This window comes from Martes martes (genome assembly GCF_963455335.1).
Source record: "Martes martes genome assembly, chromosome: 16".
NCBI classification, from domain to species: domain Eukaryota; kingdom Metazoa; phylum Chordata; class Mammalia; order Carnivora; family Mustelidae; genus Martes; species Martes martes.
The window spans coordinates 18,622,183-18,643,976 of record NC_137904.1 but is presented as its reverse complement, the minus strand read 5'-3'; the positions used below and the strand labels follow the sequence as shown (position 1 = coordinate 18,643,976).

The following is a 21,794-nucleotide window of genomic DNA, read 5'->3' as shown; positions in this document are numbered from 1 at the left end:
GAGCCTTGTGGAATGGAACGGGGGGGTTAACCACAGCCACAGCCGGGTGCCCACAGCGTGGAGTGCACGGGGTAAAGGACCCACGCCACCTGCCCACACCTCCCTCGGGTGCTGGAGACCAGAGGTGGCACCACAGCCCGGGCCACCTGGGGGCACAAGAGCCGGCGCACAGGCCCACGCAGACAGCTCAAACGAGCGAGGGCCAAGCCGGATTTGGCACCACGGCCAAGCCCGGAGCCCCGCACGCACCCCAGAGGCCCACATCTCTAAGGCGAGTCACTCAAACAGCGTGTCAGCACCTACCTGGCAACAAAAAGTGCTCCTTTCAGGGGACAAAATAGCCACGCCATCTGGCGGGGCCTAGCCACAGGTCCCCGGGACCTCGTGGGACCGTGGCCCGGCCACTGGCCCCAAACACCGCTCCATGACCCTGCAAAGGGGGGGGGGGCGCCCCACGGAACCCCCAGGGCCATCTGGTCGACCCTCAGGAGCGTGGGGGGAGCGGGCAGCTGGGTCGGACAGCGGACTCGAGGGAGGTGGAGCAGGCCGGGCCGGGTAGCTCCTCCCCTGGTCCGCCTGTCGTCCCCAGGTCGGGACTTAGAAAAATCAAGTTCTGCAGAGGGACCTGCCGGCGCTCGCGGCCTCCTCCTCCTCCCTCGCCCCGGGCCCCGGGCCCCGGGCCTCAGGACCGCCCCAGAACGGTCGCCGACTCCCGGCTGGGACTGGGAGAGGGGGCGGACCCGCGGAGGCGCCCCCCCGACGGCCGGACCTCCACGGACATCGCGGCCCGGCACCGCCCGGTCAGAGCCCATCCAATCCGGTCCGATCCGGTCCGATCCCGCCCGATCCGGCCTGGTCTGGTCCCCACCTACGCAGTGGGCCTCGGAAAACTTGGTGAGAAAATCGGGGGCGACAACCAGGACCCCACGCGTGCCCGCGGACGGACCCCTCGCGCCATCCACGGGCTTCCCCGCGAGGCTCAGGCCGGTCCCCAACCGCCCGAGTGTGACACGGGACCCACGGGACACGGAAGGCCCGACGACCGACCAGAGCCACAGGCCGAAAGGCGTCCTCGCGCCGCACGCACACGCACACCCTCTCCCATTCCCGCGCGGGCGGAGGAGGGGGGACCGGCGGGTGCTGGTCGACCCCTCCAGGCGACACCCAACACCCCTCCGCGAGAGCCAGGAAGAGGAGGAGGAGGAGGCGGCGGCGGCGCCGCTGCTCCCCATATACCTGGGGGTTCAATCTCCCGCGAGCCGCTCGCGCGCCGACGCCCCAGAGACAGCGGGGACGATCGCTCTACTGTCGCCGGCCTCCCGGAACTGCAGCTCGGGGACAGCGGCCAAATGCCACCCCTTGCCGACATCGCCCACGCTCCGGCGGGGAGACGCTATATAAAAGCGGCCGCCAGGTGGCGCCAGACAACCGCCGCGAAAGACACCGAGGCAGATCCGGATCCCAGGGCCGTGAAGTCGCGAGGCCCGCCGCCAGGCCGCCCGATCTCGTCCGGGCCCACTTCGGAGGGGCGGGCGGCCCCGGGGCATCAGCCTGGGGAGCTCCCGGCGGGCACGGCGCGACTCCAGCAGCCCAGAGGAGACTTGGGAAACGTGTCCTGGCCCTTGACGCCGGAAGGGGGGGGCGCCCCAACTCGCCACGGGACACACACACACGCAGCAGCAGCAGCAGCAGCAGCAGCAGCAGCAGCAGCAGCAGCAGCAGCAGCAGCAGCAGCAGCAGCAGCATTATCTATCCAAGATAAACACCCCTGGGCAGGAAGTGGGGTCAGAGGAAAACAGAAACAGCAGTGGCAGGGGGAAGAGGACACTAGAGGGCAACAGAGCAGCAGCATCCCGTCTAGGTGCTCTGGCTCCTTTGTGCTTTACAAAAGCCCAGGAGGAACCTTTCAAAAACTTCGCCCTCCTATCCCCCCAGCGGAGAGGGCAGAAGCAACTGTCCAGCAAGAATTCCTTTGAATAAAGATAACTCTTCTCCCATGAAACTTCACCATTTGAACATGGGCTTTTCATGGCTTCCTTTCCAAGCCTTTCTCTTTGCCGCCTTCTCACCTCTGTGAATCCCTGATCCCACTTTGCAACATCCCTACCCATCTCACCCCCGCCGTGCCCCCCCACCTCTCTCTCTCTCCCTCCCTCCCTCTCTCTCTCTCTCTCTCTCTATAGCGCGCGCGCGCGCGCGCGCGCGCACACACACACACACACACACACACACACACACACACACCCCAGGATGAAAACTGTTCTCTGTCAACCGTCAATCCTGAGCACTCACTATAAAAGTAAATGAGGAAACGCAGACAAGAGAGAAATCAAGCAAATAATGTGACTCTGAAGGCTGGACACCTATTGAGTCGAGAGAATTGACCAAACCGCAGAAACTGGAAAAGAAGGTTTTCCTTCCAAGTCAGTTCCTCCGTAGTTGGCTACACGACGTTCTTTCACCAGTATTTCCCCAAGAGTGCGACGATCCAAATAAGGTTTCCCAGTGCAAAGTTCATGGGTGCGGACTTCACACCTGTGTTTCAAGTACACGTCTTTCAGGGCACCTTGCTGGCTCATTCCGGCAGACCCCCAAGGAAGGCGAATCTTGATCTGTGGGGGTCCTGAGTTCCAGGGCCACACTGGGTGGGTGTACAGAGCTGACAGGCAAAAGAAATTTGAATCGCTATGGCGATGTCAAACACAACAAAGGAAAACAAAACAAAAATCGGAAATAAAGTCGCCCCTGGTAGAATGCTTTTTTTTGTAGAGGCCATGGAGACCCTGTGATGTTGGCAGACAAACAGACATGGTCGGTCGATCGATGAATCGGTGGAACGGAACAGAAACCCAAACAGATATGCCCAAGCCCAACAGAAGTTCCACCGATGCGCAAAGGCCATTCAAAGGAAGAAACATGGCCCACCTCCCCACGAAATCAGAGGACAGTCAGTCATCATACATCCACAGACCCAACACGCAGGCAAGCAGGCAGGCAGACAAAGAAACAAGAAAACTGGGGCGCCTGAGTGGCTCGGTCGGTGAAACTCTCTGCCTTCACCTCGGGTCATGATCTCGGGGTCCTGGGATCGAGCCCCGCATCCATCGGGGCTCCCTACTCAGCAGAGACTCTCCTTCTCACCTCCCTCTCTCTGACCCTCCTTCCGGATCCTTCACTCCCTCGCTCCTTCGCCCGCCCGCCCGCCCGCCCGCCCTCCCTCCCTCCCTCCCTCCCTCCCTACCACCATCACCAAAATTCTTTTTTAAGTAGGGGGGAAAAAAAAAAAAAAGGAAGAAGAAAGCTTCCATCCAAACAGCCAGACCTCACCCCTCCTACAAATGTGAACTCCAAACGGATCTCACACTCCCATGGGAAACAGAACACTGGAACACACGTGTGTGTATGTGTGTGTGTGTGTGTGTGTGTGTGTGTGTGTGTGTGTGTGTGTGTGTGTGTGTGGGGGGTGATTCTAGGGGGAAAGGTGGGGATCTAGGGCCAGGCAAAGAGGGGTTAAGACTGGACACCAGAGACGCAACCCATAAAAAAGAAACGGAGGGGTTGGATGGAAGTCACCAAAGTTAAAAACCTAGGCTCTGCGAAACACCCTCTGAAGAGGACCCAAGGGCAAAGGACACAGAGAGGCCTGGGGGATCAGCCGATCAGCCGGGAGTGGGAGGTGGGGGGTGGAGGGTGTTGCTCAGAGAGAAACAAAACGAGGAAACGCTCCCAGAGGTTGGATCAGGGTCACTAGGGGAACCAGGGTACAATCCATTCAGATTGGGAAGTCTGCCGCAGGGCCAAAGGCAAGGAAGAAAACCAAGACTTTTAGGGTCAGGTCCCTTTGAGCAGGTCGTGTCTACAACAAGGCCACCGACTCAGAAAACCAGTGAGGCAGTTTTATGTCTAATTCCAAATGGACATGAAGTCTGGGGTTGAGAGGCAGGGAGTCCATCCCTGATCATCCCTGAGGCGATTAAAAATACAGAAGAACCGTAGCAACGACAAACTCTGCAGGGCCCAGGGTCGAACGGCAAGGAAACTTCCGATTTTCTTTTTAACACCCAGGCCAAGGAGCCTATGCCCAGGCACACTGCCGCTGTGGAGGAGCCTCGGGAAGGGCCGGAAAGAAAGGAGCCAGCAATGGCGGGACCAGGGATGGGGAGAGGGGTTCCCGAGGAACCCGTGAGCCACTTACCCACACTGCCCTGAAGGAAACCAGAAACTGTCACCCCGAAAAGGTGCCCACTGTGGCACGTCGGTTTTCTCAAATTCAACTCCTTGAAGACACAGCAGCTACAAGAAGGATATGCCGACCCTTCTGGTCTTCGCGAGACCAAGAGAGCCAACTCCCATGTGAAAGGTACCTTCCCTGGAACCAGGAAGCAGAAAGGCCTCCTCCATCACCAGAGACAGGAGAGGGGAGCCGGAGAATTAGGGTCTGAGCCGTCCGCGTCCATGAAACTTCTTCACCCAGCCCCCACCCCCACCCCACCCCACCCCCACCCCCGCCTTCCCGGGGCTGTCTTTGCCACGGCCTGCCTGCCCCTTGCCCAAACCCCTTTGTCTTGTCCGTTCTTCACGAGTGGATCCAGTCCCCGTCTTGTCTTGTCTTGTCTTGTCTTGTCTTGTCTTGTCTTGTCTTGTCTTTCTTTTCTTTCTTTTTTTTTTTTTTTTTTAAGATTTTATTTTATTTACTTATTTGAGAGACAGAGATCACAAGTAGGCAGGGGGGTGGGGGAGCAAGCTCCCCATCGAGCAGAGAGCCCGATGTAGGGCTCGATCCCAGGACCCGGAGATCATGACCTGAGTGGAAGGCGGAGGCCCAACCCACCGAGCCACCCAGGCGCCCCTCGAGTCCCTGTCTTTAGGTCCTTGTGAAGGCGCCCCTGTGCAGGCAAACACCTACCCACAGTTGGATGCCCTTCTCCAGGGAAGCTCTTCTGTCGGTCGCCATCCTAGGCCCAGCCACAGACCCTAAGCAGGTAGAGGAGAATGTGTGTCCACCACCACTACCCAACACCACCACCCACCACCACCCACCACCCACCCCCACCCCAACCCCAGTGGTGAGAATGTCCACCTGGAATGTCGCTCAGACCAGATGAAGAGAGCCAAGGCAAGAGAAATGAGGCGACAGCAAGGTCTCCTGACCACTTGTAACCCGCTGATGAATCCCTGACACACCTACAGGGTGTAACACCCCTACAACTCCCTCAAGGATTTTGTTCAGTGTTTTACCCATGAGGATTTGCTCTAGTCAGTGTCACTTCACTCCGATAGCCACAAATGCCCACGATATGCTAACATCCCCCTTCCAACACCTGGTCCACAGACACACATCTAAAGGGTCTCATGACTAATGCTTTGCTAAAACAAGAGGGACTCCCCTCACCTTGACAGTGGGTAGCCCTGCAAGGTCTCGGAGACCCTGCTCGCAGCATACACACATTCCTTCGAGACTTACCTTATCCCTAACCCCCACTGACTGGAAACCGTATCACCAGTTACCCCTCACAATCCCAGCACGGCTCTTTCTGCCCAGAGGTCCTGGCCCCGTGCTGTAATAAAAGCACCTTTTTGCACCAAACACATCTCTGCAATTCTTTCTTGACCATTTCCCGGGCAGCTCCACATCCGCTCTGCCTGTCTGTCTGTCTGTTTTTGCGCTTGTTCCTTCGTGCGTGTGCGTGTGTGTGCGTGTGTGTGTGTGTGTGTGCGCGCGCGCGCTTAATGGGGCTTTGTTTGTATTTATTAACTTACTTACTTATTTACTTATTTTGAGCGATTTGGGGTTCACAGCCAAATTCACTGGAGAGTACGGGCAGTACCCACAGGACGCCTGCTCTGCCATCGCTCACTGCTCACTGGCCCCTGCTCCGCCCCCCCAACACTCAGAGGCACAGGCCCGCTCCCTGAGAGCTTCCCACTCCCCCACAAGCCTATCGACCATCCGACCATCCGTGGCAAAGCTGGTGTATCGCTTACAGTGGATGAATCCACACTGAGGCGTCATCATCAGCCACTCAAGAGCCCAGAGTTTACACGAGCATTCACTCTTGGCGTTGTCCATTCTCTGGGGTTTAGTTTTCCTTTTTATAACGATTTTATTTATTTATTTCACAGAGAGAGAGACAGACGGATCATAGGTAGGCCGGGGGCGGGGGGCAGGCTCCCCGCCAAGCAGAGAGCCCGATGCGGGGCTCGATTCCAGGACCCGGAGATCATGACCGGAGCCGAAGGCAGAGACTTGACTCACTGAGCCATCCAGGCGGCCCCCCCCCCCCCCCCCCCGTTCTCTGGGTTTCGACAAAGGTATCTTACCACCATAGCAGCACTCTGAATAGTTCCACCGCCTTAAAAATCCTCTGTGCTCTGCCTAGTCACCCTACCCACCCACCCGCGCCCTCCACACCGCCCCCCCCAACACACACACCCTCCACCCCCACCAAAACCCCTGGCAGCTGACAGATCTTTGTTTCCCCTTTTTCCTTCCTGCCTGCCTGCCTGCCTGCCTGCCTGCCTGCCTTCTTACCTTCCTTATCATCAGTTTGGATCTCATTAGTTTATTATGAAAGACAGACATGGAAATTACTAACACGAGGCAAGATTTCACAACTTCAGTGGACTGAGTAGTTTCACGGGATGCCATTTCAATAATGATTTATTTCAGTCTATGTATTTTCTCAGAATGTCACCGTCTCTAAGTAAGAAAATACTCCACGTCATCTAGAACTACTCCGATGCCTCCATATTCTGGGAGAAGACATTTATCGCCAACTTTCAGGCCAACTGGTTGAATCTCTCCACCCTTTCCTTTAGAGACTGACCAATAGCTATTCCTGCTGCTTGCAGTACTTTTCCTTGAGATTTTTGAGAGTTTTCAGGAAGCATACTGCCTCCTTTGGTTACAATTTTGGGGGCACTCCTTTGAAGCAAAACCTGGTCAAAGAGGGGGAGAAACCCTCTCTACACACCTGTCCCTCCATGGCGCTGTCTGCTACAGTTCCTACCCTGCTCTCCAGCCTACTGATCTCGTGACCCTCTCCATAGTTTGGCCTCCTTCAGCATGTCACATTGAGTTGGAACCGTGAGGTAGGTTCACCTCTTCTGATTGGCTTCTCTCAGTCAGGAAGACACACGGAAGTTTCCCTGCCTGGCTCCCCATAGCTCCCCATAGCTGCATAGCTCGCTCATCTCTTTCCAAAGCCCCCAAAACCATTTATTTCAGGGCCCGGATGTACCCCAGTCTCTGTACCCATTCTCCTCCTGAGGGACTTCTTGATTGCCTCCACGTTCAAGCCATTACGAGTGAAGGGGCCGTGAACGTCTGCGTGTAGGTTTCTGTGCAGACATCAGTTTTCAACTCATTTGGGTCATCGATACATACCAAGGAGCAGGACTGCTGTGTCGTACGGCAAGAGTAGGTTTAGCTTTGAGAGGCCGTCACCCATATTTCTGGCATGGGGGGGGGGGGAGCTGAGCGGAGGGCTGTGCACGGAAGGAGCAAGGTCATGAAAGAGGGAGAATTCAAAGATGCTGGAAAGGAAGATGTCACCGGGGCACACCCTTTACCTCAGGGTTTGTGGCAGACCCTAAGGATGACATTGACATGAGACAGAGTAACAGGAAAAGGAGCCTACAAATTCGTTTCCTAAAAGTGTCACATGACAAAGCCCTCCCGAGGAAAGCGAGACCCTGAGAAGGAGCAAATCCTAGTTGCTGGTATATTGGGTTGAACAAGAAGAGGCGATTGTGGAAGAGTAAATAAACTATGTGGGGAGGCTAAAGGAACATACGGATTTGAAAGAGAGAGAGAAAGAAAGAAAGAAAGAAAGAAAGAAACAAGATCAGTTTGTCCAGAACTCTCATTTTCATTCTCAACGTCCTGTCCTTGAAGATAAGAACGTCACTCACAGGGTACCTGGGTGGCTTAGTCCCTTAAGGTTAAGTGGCTGCCTTTGGCTCGGGTCATGATCCCACGTTCCTGGGATCGAGTCCCACATCAGGCTCCTTGCTCAGCGGGGAGCCTGCTTCTCCCTCTCCCTCTGCCTGCCCCTCCCCCTGCTTCTGCACGCGCAGAATATATGTGTGTGCGCCTGTGTGTGTACACATATACATATTTGTGTGTATATACACATATACATATTTACATACGTGTGTGTGTGTGTTTCCCCCCCTTCTCTCTCTCTCTCTCTCTCTCTCTCTCTCAAAAAAAAAAAAAAAAAGAAAAAGAAAAAGGGAAAAGGATGTCACTCACTCCCCTTCTGCGATAGGGGAGACGTCTTCCAGGGGAATGGATGGAGGATGCTTCAGGGGAGAGAAGGGGGAGAGTTATCTCTCCCTCCTTGCACCTGCAGCGGGGGGTGGGGGGGGGTGGGGTGGTGAGGTGTTTGCTGCTGCTGCAGCTACTTTTTAGAAGTGTCTGTAGTTCAAAACAGTTTTCTGGTTTCCTTTACATCTAAACCTTATCTCAGGTTTGCGTTTTGACAGGACGGAGGGAGGGAGGGCGGGCGGCCCATATTTTCCATCGACATGGTGGAGAAGGAGAAGATGGGTGCGGGCCTGTGCATATTCTTCTCCATTGTGGGGTGAGCAGAGGATTCACATTCAGCTCTTGCCAGAAGGGATCTAATCTCTCCATAAACAATCAGGCAAAATATCTGGTGAACAGTAAGGGCAAGTGAGGGTAAGAGGAACATAGACAAGATTGGCTCTAGATGCTGGAGTTTCCCAAGCAATGATCTCATCAGAGGCACGCAAATGGCAAAGATTTCCAGAGACCATGCTTAGGTATGGACGTCATTCCAAAGGTATGGTGCTATCACCCGGTGAGTGCTGTATGCTGTCCCCGGCTCACAGGAGCAGTGTGTCTTGCACATACAGTATGGGGCTCATCCCTGGATGGAACTGTGCCAGAGAAAGGGAGACAGCAGCACGTCCTTGAGCCTAAGGTGTGTTGAAGAGAGTAACTCTCTAAAGTACATTGGGCTGAAGAAGACCAGCTGGATTTCTGTTGGTTGGTTTTAGGTATTTGTGACAATGGGATGGGTGTAGGTGGGTGTAGTTTGTTTACTTTCTGAACAAGGTGAAAGAACTCTTCAAGTGGAAGTATCTGCACTGGGTGTCTGGCAGGATGGGAGGGTGTGGCTCAGTCCCTTTACTGAGAAAACAGGAGAATCGGGCCTTTTAAGAACTAGGCAAAGAGAAGAGTTTAGCTTTGGCTGTCGCAGCACCTGGCCCCTCCGCAGAAAAAGTAGAAGGTTCCCATAATGAATTGAGCTGCAGGAGTCAGCGTGAGCAGACCCCACCACCCTCAGCCCCCAGCCCCACACCCACCCCCAACCCAGGCAGGCAGTAGCTATAGTCCAGAGCTCCAGATCTGGGTCCACCTCCCCCTACCAGGGCTCCCCCTGCCCTCTTCTCAGCCAGGGACGTATATGTGAGCATGATCCCAGAAAAAATCTCCCCTCATCCACAGAAATCTTGCCAACAGGTTTGACCACTTTGCCTGAGATACCAACTCATCTGTACCCGAGCGTGATTTTTTTCCTAGGGACCTGGGGCCTAGTTCACTACATAGGATGAACAGCACCCCCCCCACCCGCCCCCGCCATCCCCACCCCCAGCCTACTGCTCCCAATTCGACCTGAAGACGGGGGGGGGGGGGGGGGGGGGAGGGGGGCCGGTGGCGGGGATCGGAGGGCCGCTGAAGGGAGGTTCAGGGTGAGCCATTCTAATGGGCCTCATTCAATCAAATCGTTTCATTCAAATGCAGAAAGCTTTCTGTTAAAGTCAGAGCCTGGGGCTTCTCTCCATTGAATGGCGTTCTTCAAATCCCCCAACCCTTAGGCTGTGGCTTGCAAACTTTGGGAGGGAGGAGGCAAAGGGGAAGGAGACAGAGCGTGTCTGAACAGCTTCCCTCATCTGGGGGCAAAAAGAGTCCCCTCCTTTTCCTAACCCAGGAAACTCCAGTAAACCCTTTGGGAATCATGGATGTGGAGGATGACGTCTGACCTTAAAGCCTTCCAAGGGTGGGGGGTGCAGGTAGGAGGGTGTGGCATGGTGTGGCTGGGTCAATCGGAGAGCGACATGAAACACATGATGGTGGTGTCTTAGGGGTCAGAAGGCAAACACAGGCATGGAGTGATAAGGGATAAGAGCTAAGAGTGGCCTGACAGGGGACAGTTCTCACTCATCCACTGAGTTACAGGGCCTAGCAAGCCCACTCCTCTAAAGCAACATGAACAATTTATTGATTGTCCATCCACCGGTCCTCCCTCTTCCACCTGCTTCCCAAGGGAAACCCTCTGTCTCATTTCCACATAGCCACTGGCTGTTTCACATGCCACCTTCTGTCCACTGTCCACTAAAAGAAGAAAGGAAGATGGGGAACCATAAACCAACTCCACAGATAGCACCTCTGCACAGAGGGGTGAGTGTGGGTCTCATTGGGCAAATGGTGACTCTGAGCCTTGATCCCTGGGTTGTTTAAAAAAATACACTGGAAAAAAAAATGCACTGGAGGGAGCACCTGGCTGGCTCAGTCAGAAGAGCACATGACGGTTGATCTCAGTCAGGATCGTGAGTTCAAGCCCTGCATTGAGTCCACAGATAATGGAATTTTAAAACAAAGTATGTAATGTTGATCTCTTTAAAAAAAAAAAAAAAAAAAAAAAGAATGGAGGGGCGGCTCAGTCTATTAAGCATCTGCCTTCAGCTCAGGTCATGATCTCAGGGTACTGAGACTGAGCCCTGCCCCTCTGGGGCTCCCTGCTCAGTGGGGAGTCTTCTCTCCTTCTGTCCCTCCACCCACTCGTGTGTTCACGCGTATGCGCTCGCTCCCGTGCTCGCTCTCTCTCTCTCTCTCTGAAATAACTAATTAACTTACTAAATACAATCAAACTTCAAAAGAAAAAGGGCAGGGACATTTACGATTATTCACGGGGAAAGATGGAGCCTGCACAGTGGGGAAACATACTATGTACCATCTATCCCCATGTTTACTTTGGGGTGGAGACTTGACCTGAGAAGGAGGCAAAATTGAGTCCCTTATGTCAGGAGGTTACCTTAGGAGAAGGAGAAGGGACTGTGGGCATGCTGTGATAGCTGGTCTAACCGGAATGGGGTCTTAGGCTCCTTCTCTCAGGTAAGGAGTATCAGGGCCGTGCTTGTTGATAGACTGCAGCCCATCAGTTGACCATCAGTCCAGACTTCTGCAGAGATGCCTAGTGTTTGGTAGCAAGGCCTGAAAAGAGACGGTAGCTCAGTAGGGGGAACCAATTCTCTGAAAAACAGGCTTTAAGCTTTCAGCTAGCATCAGCCCATTTACCTTATGGGGCATGGTTTCAATCCAGCCCTCCCCCCACCCCTGCCAAGTTATGCTGTGGCTATTCTTTTATTTCCTCAGGGGAGGTAGGTTTATGGTAAAGAAGTTTCTGTACATCTTAGCTGTAACATGCCTATATGCAGGGCTAAACAGAGGTTTTTAACCTGTAGGTTAAGAGGGAATAGAAACAACAGGGAGTCAGACATGCTATGTTTTCCCCTGTTATAATTTCCCGTGGTCAATCCTTCATTCCATTTCTTTGGGACATGGGCAGAGGTCTGCCTTCTGTAACCGCTTCAAGCTGAATTAGGGTGCAGTGGAGGCTTTGGAATGGAAGAATCTGAGACAGGGCAGATCGCAATTTTTGGTCCCTTGTGCTAATGGCGGGGGTCTCAGAGATAGTTCCCTCTCTGAGGACTTGGATATTTCTCTACATGGTCTGGTACCACATGGCATCATTGATTTTATCCCCAAGTACACTTTAAGGAATAGTAACTGTACAGTCTAACCCAATAGTCTCATTCTCTCTCAAATCAACCTGGCATCGGTGGGCACCCAAGAATACCGATGAGGGGCGCCTGGGTGGCTCAGTGGGTTAAGCCTCTGCCTTCGGCTCAGGTCATGATCCCAGGGTCCTGGGATCGAGCCCCACATCGGGCTCTCTGCTCAGCAGGGAGCTTGCTCCCCCCCACCCCCCACCCCCGCCTGCCTCTCTGCCTATTTGTGATCTCTCTCTTCTCTCTCTCTCTCTCTCTCTGTGTGTGTGTGTGTGTGTGTGTCAAATAAATAAATAAAATATTTCAAAAAAAAATACAGATGAGTAAATTAGTCTGAGCCCCTCCCCTGGCTGGGAAAGGGGGCAAAGGTTGTGGTGGGTTAAGGGCTTCTTCTAGCCAAGTTGCTTAGCGTTTGACTTGAATTATCAGGGGCCCTTCTCCTTCTCCTTCCTCTTCCTCCTCTTCTGTCTTTAAAGATTTTTATTAAGTAATGTCTGCACCTTGGGGCGCCTGGGTGGCTCAGTGGGTTAAAGTCTCTGCCTTTGGCTCAGGTCATGATCTCAGGGTCCTGGGATCAAGCCCTACATTGGGCTCTCTGCTCCGCGGGGGGCCTGCTTCCTCCTCTCTCTCTGCCTGCCTCTGCCTACTTGTGACCTCTGTCTGTCAAATAAATAAATACAATCTTTTAAAAAAGGGGGGGGGGCGCCTGGGTGGCTCAGTGGGTTAAAGCCTCTGCCTTCGGCTCAGGTCATGATCCTAGGGTCCTGGGATTGAGCCCCCGCATCATCAGGCTCTCTGCTCAGCAGGGAGTCTGCTTCCTCCTCTCTCTTTCTGCCTGCCTCTCTGCCTACTTGTGATCTGTCTGTCAAATAAATAAATAAATAAATAAAAATCTTAAAAAAAAAAAAAGTAATCTCTGCACCCAGTGCGGGGCTTGAACTCACAACCCCGAGATCAAGAGTCGCATGTTCTACTGACTGAGCCAGCCAGGTGCCCCTATTTATATGGGTTCTTATTTCCAAAGAGGAGTTAATACAGGTACAGCAAGTGGAGTTAACTATCATAGACTCTGCCTCATTCATCTAGCAATCCAGTAGTTAATAAGAGGCACTTCTATGGAAACAAAAGGAAAACACTGGTTACTGGTTGAAACAAGGGCTCAATGCAGTATCTAAGTCCGGAGGGCTGCCAGTGAGGTCTCTAGCTGTCAGGCTTGAAGCATCCTTGGGTAGAGTGGGAGTGGGCAGGGACAATCTGACGGATTGTTCTGGTGTGTAGGTCAAATGTCTCATTTCGAGTGGCTCATGGAGCAGCAGGCACAAAGACTGTCTATGTATGATGAGCTAGTGTGGCCACTTCCCTCCAGTTTCTTTCACGTGGTTGAGCTTCTTTGCCAGGCTTCAGGGGGAAAAAACAAACAAACAAACAAACAAACAAAAAAATGGTTTTAGTTCTTAATGGTTGTAAGATAGGAGAATGGGAGAATGTTGGAAACCTTAGTTCACAGAGTCATAGAGAATCAAGGAAACCAGAAGGATTCAGGATCCAGTCCAGTTTTAGAGGCAAAGAACTAAGGCTCAAAGATAACTCATCAGAACTAGCAACTACCACCCCCAAAAGTGTGTTATTGAAATAGAATCTTTCTCTCTAAAGTCACCTTTATTCCCATCAAAGATAGCCAAAGGAAGATTAATTTGTTTGTAAAACAAGTCCAGTTTTAACACAGTTGTTCTAATCATCTACATAAGCAAAGCAAGAATAGCAAGTGACCATATATGGGGTCTTTCTTTCTTTCTTACCTGCTTTGATGGAGCTTCTCATAAGGAATTTTAGATTGAACTTTTTTCTTTTTAAAAGATTGTATTTCATTTATTTGACCGGGGTGTGTGTGTTGGGGGGGGAACACAAGCGGAAGGAGAGGGAGAAGGAAAAGCAGACTCCCCTGAAGGCAGATGCTTAACGACTGAGGCACCCAGGCTCCCCTAGATTGAGCCTTTAAGTGCCTTTTTAAATCCAGGAGCCAAGCCAAATATTTCCCATCAGATTCGCCTGCAAGACCTGTAGATTTGGGTGAATTCCTCTCTTCCTGAGGCCCTCCAAATTTCCTGAAGTTCCTGCATCCGCCAGGAGGTGGCATTCTTTACTCAACTGTTAAGGCTGAGGGGCAAGGTTAACAGGCCAACATTTTCAAGGGGCTTTATTGGATCCATAAAGTCAATCAGATTTTTTTTTAAGATTTTATTTATTTATTTGACAGTCAGAAATCACAAGTAGGCAGAGAAGCAGGCAGAGAGAGAGAGAGGAGGAAGCAGGCTCCCTGCTGAGCAGAGAGCCCGACATGGGGCTCGATCCCAAGACCCTGGGATCATGACCTGAGCCGAAGGCAGAGGCTTTAACCCGCTGAGCCACCCAGGCGCCCCCAATCAGACCTTTTTAAGCTGTCTCATCATATCCGAGTCTACGCATGTGTCTCTGAAAGATGATATTCCAGGGACACCTGGCTGGCTCAGTCAGTAGAGAGCACAACTACTTGATCTCGGCGTTGTCAGTTCGAGCCCCACGTTGGGTGTAGAGATTTCTTAAAAAATAAAATCTCTTGGGCGCCTGGGTGGCTCAGTGGGTTAAACCTCTGCCTTCAACACAGGTCATGATCCCGGGGTCCTAGGATGGAGCCCTGCATTGGGCTCTCTGCTCAGCAGGGAGCCTGCTTCCCCCTCTCTTTCTCTTTCTCTTTCTCTTTCTCCCTCTCTCCCCCTCCCCCCCCCCCGGTAAAAAACTAAAATCTGCAAAATGAAATGAAAAAAATAAAATAAAATAAACTGGGGGGGGGAATAAAAGCTGATTATCTGTATTATATGTGACATTCATTGAAAGTTCCAAAACTATGTCTCTTTAAAATAAAACCAACAACCTTGAACTGGCTTTAAAGCCAAAAAAGCCGCACCTGTGTCCACTAAAAAAGTCAGTCGATTGTTTCCCCACTCTCAGGATCCTGTGGGGAAGTCAGAAGTGGGCTGTTTAAGTCCAGGGCAGCCCTCGGGCCCCTCCCTGCTGATTTGGAAGGTGCTCCAATTTAGACCTCATAAGGAGGTGGCCCAAGGCCTTGGAGTGATTTTTGTTCCTTGATAAGGAGGCGCGGGAGGCGGGGGAGGCAGGGGAGGCGGGGAGGCGGGGAGGCGGGGAGGCGGGGAGGCGGGGAGGCGGGTGGGGGGGGGGAGGAGGAGGAGGAGGAGGAGGAGGAGGAGGAGGAGGAGCAGCTGGTGCTGATGGCGGCGGCGCCGCCGCCGCCGCCGCCGCCGCCGCCGCCGCCGCCGCCGCCGCCGCCGCCGCCGCCGCCGCCGCCGCCGCCGCCTCCGAGGCACCTGGGATGGCAGAGGAGTTGACCACTCCAGCCACACCCGCCGCGTGCAGAAACTGGGGTGGGGGTGGGGTGGGGTGGGGTGTGTCTCGTGGCGGAGGTGGAGGCGGGGCAAGGGAGCCGCTAGCAAGGCCCGGGGCAGATTTAAAGTTTTGGAGTAATCTTTTTTTTTTTTTTCTCTTCTCTTCTTCTCTTCTCTTCCCTTCCCTTCCCTTCCCTTCCCTTCCCTTCCCTTCCCTTCCCTTCCCTTCCCTTCTCTCTTCTCTTCTCTTCTTTTCTTTTCTTTTCTTTTCTTTTCTTTTCTTTTCTTTTCTTTTCTTTTCTTTTCTTTTCTTTTCTTTTCTTTTCTTTTCTTTTCTTTTCTTTTCTTTTCCTTTCCCGTTTGGCCTCTGCCTGCCCCCGCCTCCACCTCTGCCTTCATCTCATTCTGCAAAATAGGCTTTGTCTGTAGTTGCTTTTCAGCCCGCTGGAAGTCAGTGGGTTGGGCGTCAGTTCAGGTGCGTGTACTTGGGGAGGAGGAAGGGGGGAGGGGGAGCGGATTTCGGATTTCTAGTGCCTGTCTGCCCGTCTTCCTCCACTTCCTCATTCTTTTGACTATTGGGAAGTGGGGGGGAGGGGGCAAGTCAGGTGTGTTCCATTTTTGTCTATCCTTCTCTCTCCGGACCATCCACTGGGTCCCTTCCCTTGAGGCACCTTTACGATGGAGCGACACAGGAGTCTGAATGTAGGGAATGTCATCCCAGATCATGTGACCCGAAAAACATTTGGGCTTGTTCTTACCATGCCCGCTTTTTACAGGTGCCTCCTTTAAACTCAGTAATTAAATAAAGAGTTCCTTTACAAATGGATGTTAGCAATAGCGTCCAGAGGGAGAGAAAACATCTCAGATGTGTAACACATAGGGACACATAGATACAAACAAGGTGCAAACAACTTGTAGCCTTTGTTTCAGTCTTATTTGTGGAGAGGTCATGAAAGACCAGAGGCTCCAAATCTCCCCCTTGGCTGAAAACAAATCCAAGTGCAACATGGCATGACCGCCTATGGATCCCATCCATCAGTTGTTTTCCATTTCCAATCAAAACACGGCAGGTCTCGCGCAAAGATACCAACAGCTGCAGCAAGAAACAAACCAAATGAAGACCAGAGCGTCTCCCTGAGCGTTGGTTCCTCCCCAAAAGCTGGGACTTCACTGATGGAACTAAACAGGCTTCCCAGTTTCTGACGACTTAGTCTCCTAGCAGCCTTCCTCTACTTGTGCACACAATTCAGACATGTCGACAGAAGCCCACTTGGGCCATCTGAGACTCATGGCATCCTGAAATGTCTTCCATGGAAGTAAGCAACTGCAAGTACAGGCTCCCCATGCATTGTACACTGTACATGTGGCCTGCAGGCGTTTCTTCTGGGGGTGGGTGGTTGCTTTCCCAACATTTATTGCAGGTTTATATAGGGTTTTGGTTTGTTTAGTTGGTTTCATTTGGTTCGGTTTGGTTTTCTGCACACAAGTGCGCGTGCACATATGCACACATATGTATGTGTGTTTTCCATAAAGAGTTACAAGTCATCATGGTGAAGGACAGTACAGAAAGTTATGGATTTTATTTTCCATTTTTAGCATACGCAAGGCTCTATGACTCCAATCTTATGGGAACCGGGGAGGTTTTCCTTCATTTTTTTCGTCTTTATGTTTGGAAGGCTCCTTCTGAGGGAGTAATTGATGGGTTGGAAAAAAAAAAATTTTTTTTTCTTCAGGTTTTATGTGTATGTAATCTCTCCACACAACATAGGGCTCACACTCACAATCCCGAGTCCCACACCCCACCGATGGAGGATGGAGCCAGGCACCCCTTTGATCAAATTTCTTTTTTTTTTTTTCTTTTCTTTTCTCTCTCTTTTTTTTTTCTTTCTTTCTTTTTTTCTTTTTTCTTTTTTTTTTTTTTTTTTTTAAATGAGGTAGATATGCAATGTGTGCTCAGGACAGAAAGAGAGCCCACATGCTGAGGTTTGGCAGAGTCATTTGGGACCCGGGTAAGTGTGAAAGTGCAGGAACAGGGCCCACAAATGTTAAAACGTGACAATGCCCTTGGTCAATATTCTCTTAACAGATGATGTATTGGAAGTGCTCTTCTGAGACGCCTGGGTGGCTCAGCCGGTTAAGTGGTTAAGTGGCTGTCTTCGGCTCAGGTCGTGATCTCAGGGTCCTGGGATCGAGCCCCGCATCGGGCTCGCTGCTTGGCGGGAGGCCTGCTTCTCCCTTGTCCATTCCTCCTGCTCGTGTTCCCTCTCTCACTGTCTCTCTGTCAAAGATATACAGTCTTTTAAAATGAGTGAATGAATGAATGAATAATGGGGTGCCCCGGTGGCTCAATCGGTTGAGGTTGAGCGTGTCTGCCTTGGGCTCAGGTCATGATGCTGGAGTCCTGGGATTGAGTCCTGCATCGAGCTCCCTGCTCAGCTTAGGGCCCGCTTCTCCCCCTGCCCTTCACTCCGCTCGTGGGCTCTCTCTCTCTCTCTCTCTCTCTCTCTCATATCAGTAAATAAAATCTTAAAAAAATAATCAACTGAGTGAACGAATGGACGAACACACAAACAAAAGACATGTCATCAAAGGTAAGTGCTCGCTTTGGGGGGGGCGGGGGGTTGGGGAGTGGAGGGGGGTGTCAAAGCAGAATTTCTCTGACCTGCAACACAGTCTTTATCAACGCTGCTTTCAGTCCTTCCTCCAGATTCCATTTTCCATAAGGGACGGTCCCACCCAAGTGGGCTTCTTTCATGGTAAGACCCGTGTTCTCCCCTATGTCCTGCAGAGAGAGACGAGCCATGAGAAGCGAAAGTTGGGCGGATCAATATTAATCTAGGAAGTAAGCATCACTCCTGAGACCACTAGCTAAAGTCCTGCTTCCTCTTTAGGACCCAATGTCTTAAAAAAGCAGGTATAGTCATTGGCTTGGGAAAAGGGAGGAGGCCCAAGGACCACCCTAAAGAACAGAGTAGGGGGAGAAACAGAAGTGAAAAGATAGAAGAACTGGGGCACCTGGGTGGCTCAGTGGGTTAAAGCCTCTGCCTTCGGCTCGGTTCATGGTCCCGGAGTCCTGGGCTGAAGACCCCGGATCGGGCTCTCTGCTCGATGGGGAGCCTCCTTCCCCCTCTCTCTCTGCCTGCCTCTCTGCCTACTTGTGATCTCTGTCACATAAATAAATAAAATCTTAAAAAAGAAGGAGGAGGAGGAGGAGGAGGAGGAGGAGGACGACGACGACGAGGAGGACGAGGAGGACGAGGAGGACGAGGAGGAGGACGAGGGCGAGGACGAGGACAAGGACGACGACGAGGACGAGGACGAGGACGAGGACGAGGACGAGGACGAGGACGAGGACGAGGACGACGAGGACGATGACGACTGATTTCACATCCCTAGCCTTTGAAATGATCTGGTATCCCCTCCTAAGAGAGAACCCATTCTCCGCAGAATGTTTCCTAGTTCTTTTCACTAAGTATTGCCACCCAACAAGCACATTCCCATGCCACCAAACCGTCTCCGCAAACATAATTTGTAGGATCTGTGTTCTATTCTATCACGTGAGTATAGCATCCTGTGTTTAAGCATCGTGCCGTTGTTCGACATTCAGGTGGATTCCAACTCTTGTTTGTGTGTGTGTGTGTGTGTGTGTGTGTGTGTGTGTGTGTGTGTGTGTGTGTGTGATCCGGTTGCGGAGGAATGACAGGAGAGAGGAAAGCAGTTTTAGGCTTCTGAGCTCAGCCCACCATGGGAAGGCCAATAGATAGAAGGGAACTGACAGAGGAAGTTTTTCTGGGCACGCTGCTCTGATGCCGTCTGCAGACTGATGAGAATGTCTTCTTTTCCTCCTGCTCCGTGGAGGGAGGATGCCTTTCCTAGGCGAGTTTTATCTCCCCCTTTCAGGTCAGGAAGCAGAGGAAGAGGCAGAGTGTCCTCCTCAGGGCTATTGCCTTTTTGTCTGTCTGTCTGTCTGTCTGTCTCTCTCTCTCTCTTTCTTTCTTTCTTCCTGTCTCTCTTAAGGTTCTGTTTATGTATGTTACAGAGAGAAACACAGCGAGGGAGGGGAAACAAGCAGGGGCAGGGGGAGCGGGAGAGGGAGCAGCGGGCTTCCCGCTGAGGAGGGAGCCAGATGCGATGGGGGCGGGGGGTGTGTGTGTGTGTGTGTGTGTGTGTGTGTGTGCGCGCGCGCGTGCGCTTGAGATCATGACCTGAGCCTATGGCAGACCCTTAACGCCTGAGCCACCCAGGCGCCCCTGGGTTACCGTTTCTTAAGCGCTTCACATTCCAAAGAACCTGTGTGCCAAAGCCGTACGGGGGGGGGGGGGGGAGGGGGGGGCGGGGGCAGCACACAGGAAACCCATTCTCTCCCTAGGCTACAAAAAGCTCAGGGTCCCCTGGCTGGTTGTCCATAGAGCGCGCTGACTCTTAGATCTGAGTCCTGAGTTCGAGCCCTGGATGTAGAGATCCAGATCCAACCCTGGTTGTAGAGCTCACTTCCACAACGACAAAAATAACAATGAAGAGCTCGATAAACACTGCGCGTGGCCTCTGCCACTCTGCCTACTTGGGATCTCTATCTCGCTGTCAAATGCGGAAGTAAAATCTTTACAATGAAAGAAAGAGAGAAAGAGAAAGAGAAAGAAAGAAGGGAAGGAAGGAAGGAAAAAGGGAAGGGACGGGAAAGGAAAGGAAAAGGAGAAAGAAAAAAGAAAAAAAAAATTACTTTCTACGGTGACAGAAGGATGGAGGTAGCCTCCTGTCCCCAACCCCATAGCCTACCTCCTTTCCAGCCAAATGACCAGCACTTGGAAATGGCTTTGAAACATCCTCCATGACTTGGGCTCGCCTGGTGGAAAAAGCGGGGTGCTTTTCATCTCATTACTGGGCCAGCGTAGGAGGATGGAGAGAGGGTAGCTGTCCGTGGGGAAGGGGGTGCCACGCGACCCAAGACACAGGACCCCAGCAGAGCATGATGAGATCGTTATGGCCTTAAGGGGTGCAGAATAGCCTGTGAATCCTTTTCCAGGGAAGAAAGCAGCCCCGCGAGACAGTGTAAAACACCTTTCCACAGTGTCTGCTGACGATGCTAGGACTTCTGTCCTCAGAGATGGTACTGTTTTAGTACCACTTAAAGTTTTAAGAGAAAGGGTCGGGGGACTCGGTGGCACGCGAACATCATTTCGTCGTTCCACTCATCTTCATAAGCTCATCGTGGAGAACGATGTCGCCGTACAAAGGAGCAGAGCGCCGATCCATGGAAACAATTGGGTGGGCCCCAAAAACATGACGCTGAGAAAAAGGAACCAGAGAGCCAGGGGTGGCATAATGCCTTGGGATTCCAGGGGTAGGAAGAAGGCAGCCGTAATACCCCAATCCTAGACGGGAAATACCCCAATCCTAGGCGGGACGGAGGGGGTATCGGAGGCTGTTGGGGGAGACCGGCAAAGAGAGTCAGGGTGAGGGGAGGGGGAGGCGCGGATGGCAAGGGGGCAGGGTGTGGTAGGGGTGTTTCTTTTCGTAAGGGATGGAAACCTTCTGGAAATGGTGGCGAGGGTTGCGCATCTTTGTGAGTAACCTGAGGAAAAAAAAGGCTACGGAACTGTGTACTTTGGAGCATGTGAATTATGGAGTGCGAATGTTATCTCCACTTTGAAAACGTGAGGGAAAAGTGTAGGCAGACGGAGGGAGGGAGGGAGGGAGAGGGGTAAGTAGGGAGGTCCCTTGGGAGGGAGGGAGGTGAACAGGGCGGGTGGTTGGAGAACGGGGGCGGGTGGTCGGCCTATCCCTCCCTCCCTCGCTCGCTCGCTCGCTCCCTCCCTCCCTCGCTCGCTCCCTCCCTCCCTCCCTCGCTCGCTCCCTCGCTCCCTCGCCCCCTCGCTCCCTCGCCCCCTCGCTCCCTCGCTCCCTCGCTCCCTCGCTCCCTCGCTCCCTCCCTCGCTCCCTCCCTCGCTCCCTCGCCCGCCATCCGTGCGTGCCTGCGTGTGCGTGCCTGCGTGTGCGCGTACGCGCCCATCCCTCCACTCTGTGGGTCCACGCAGACATTCAAAACGGGGGGGGGGAGGGGGGCAGGGAGTGGACCTGTATGATACTGGGCATGCGTAGCGTTCTGAGAGCTTGTGTGCGTTGCCCCGACTAATCACCTCTGAGAGTGGACAGAAGTCTGTGGGCGGCCACTACCCGCCTGGGTCCTGGGTCCGGCAGAGACTCCAAGCCAACGCAGGCCAGGCGGGAGGAGTGGAGAAGCCTTCTGCAGGTGAAAGGGGAAGGTCCCACGATAGGTTGTTGGGGTGGGGGGAGCAGGACAGGAGGTGGCCAGAAGAGGGTTGTCCTAGGTCATTTCAGAGAAAGGGAAGCTGGATATCCGTCCCTGGGTCGATCAAACTCTATGGAGAAGAACAGCGGTGCCTGTGTCCGTTTTTACAGTGGTATCCCCACGTCAACCTTAAAGATTCAGGTTTGTTGAAATGATCGTGCGGAAGGCGCTTAGAGAAGAACACCGGTTCACATTTCTCAAACGATCCGTCAGAATCATTGCACTAGGGGCGCCTGGTGCCTCGGTGGGTTAAAGCCTCCGCTTTCGGCTCAGGTCATGAT

General features: G+C 52.9%; 1 long non-coding RNA gene across 4 annotated transcripts in view; it reads right to left on the bottom strand.

Moving 5' to 3' along the window:
- Window positions 1-10,232: 10,232 nt before the first annotated feature.
- The window catches only part of LOC308356833, a 12,978-nt gene continuing 1,416 nt past the window's right edge, over window positions 10,233-21,794 (bottom strand). The window contains exons 2-7 of one of the 4 annotated variants that reach the window (XR_013968133.1): window positions 21,341-21,583; window positions 19,980-20,489; window positions 17,866-17,985; window positions 12,967-13,221; window positions 11,067-11,245; window positions 10,233-10,594 (exon numbers count right to left, since the gene is read on the bottom strand). This is a non-coding gene — a long non-coding RNA (uncharacterized lncRNA). Of the gene's footprint in view, window positions 10,595-11,066; window positions 11,246-12,796; window positions 13,222-16,934; window positions 17,482-17,865; window positions 17,986-19,979; window positions 20,490-21,340; window positions 21,584-21,794 lie in introns of those variants that run through there. The other 3 variants (XR_013968134.1, XR_013968136.1, XR_013968135.1) reach the window with 3 other exon arrangements.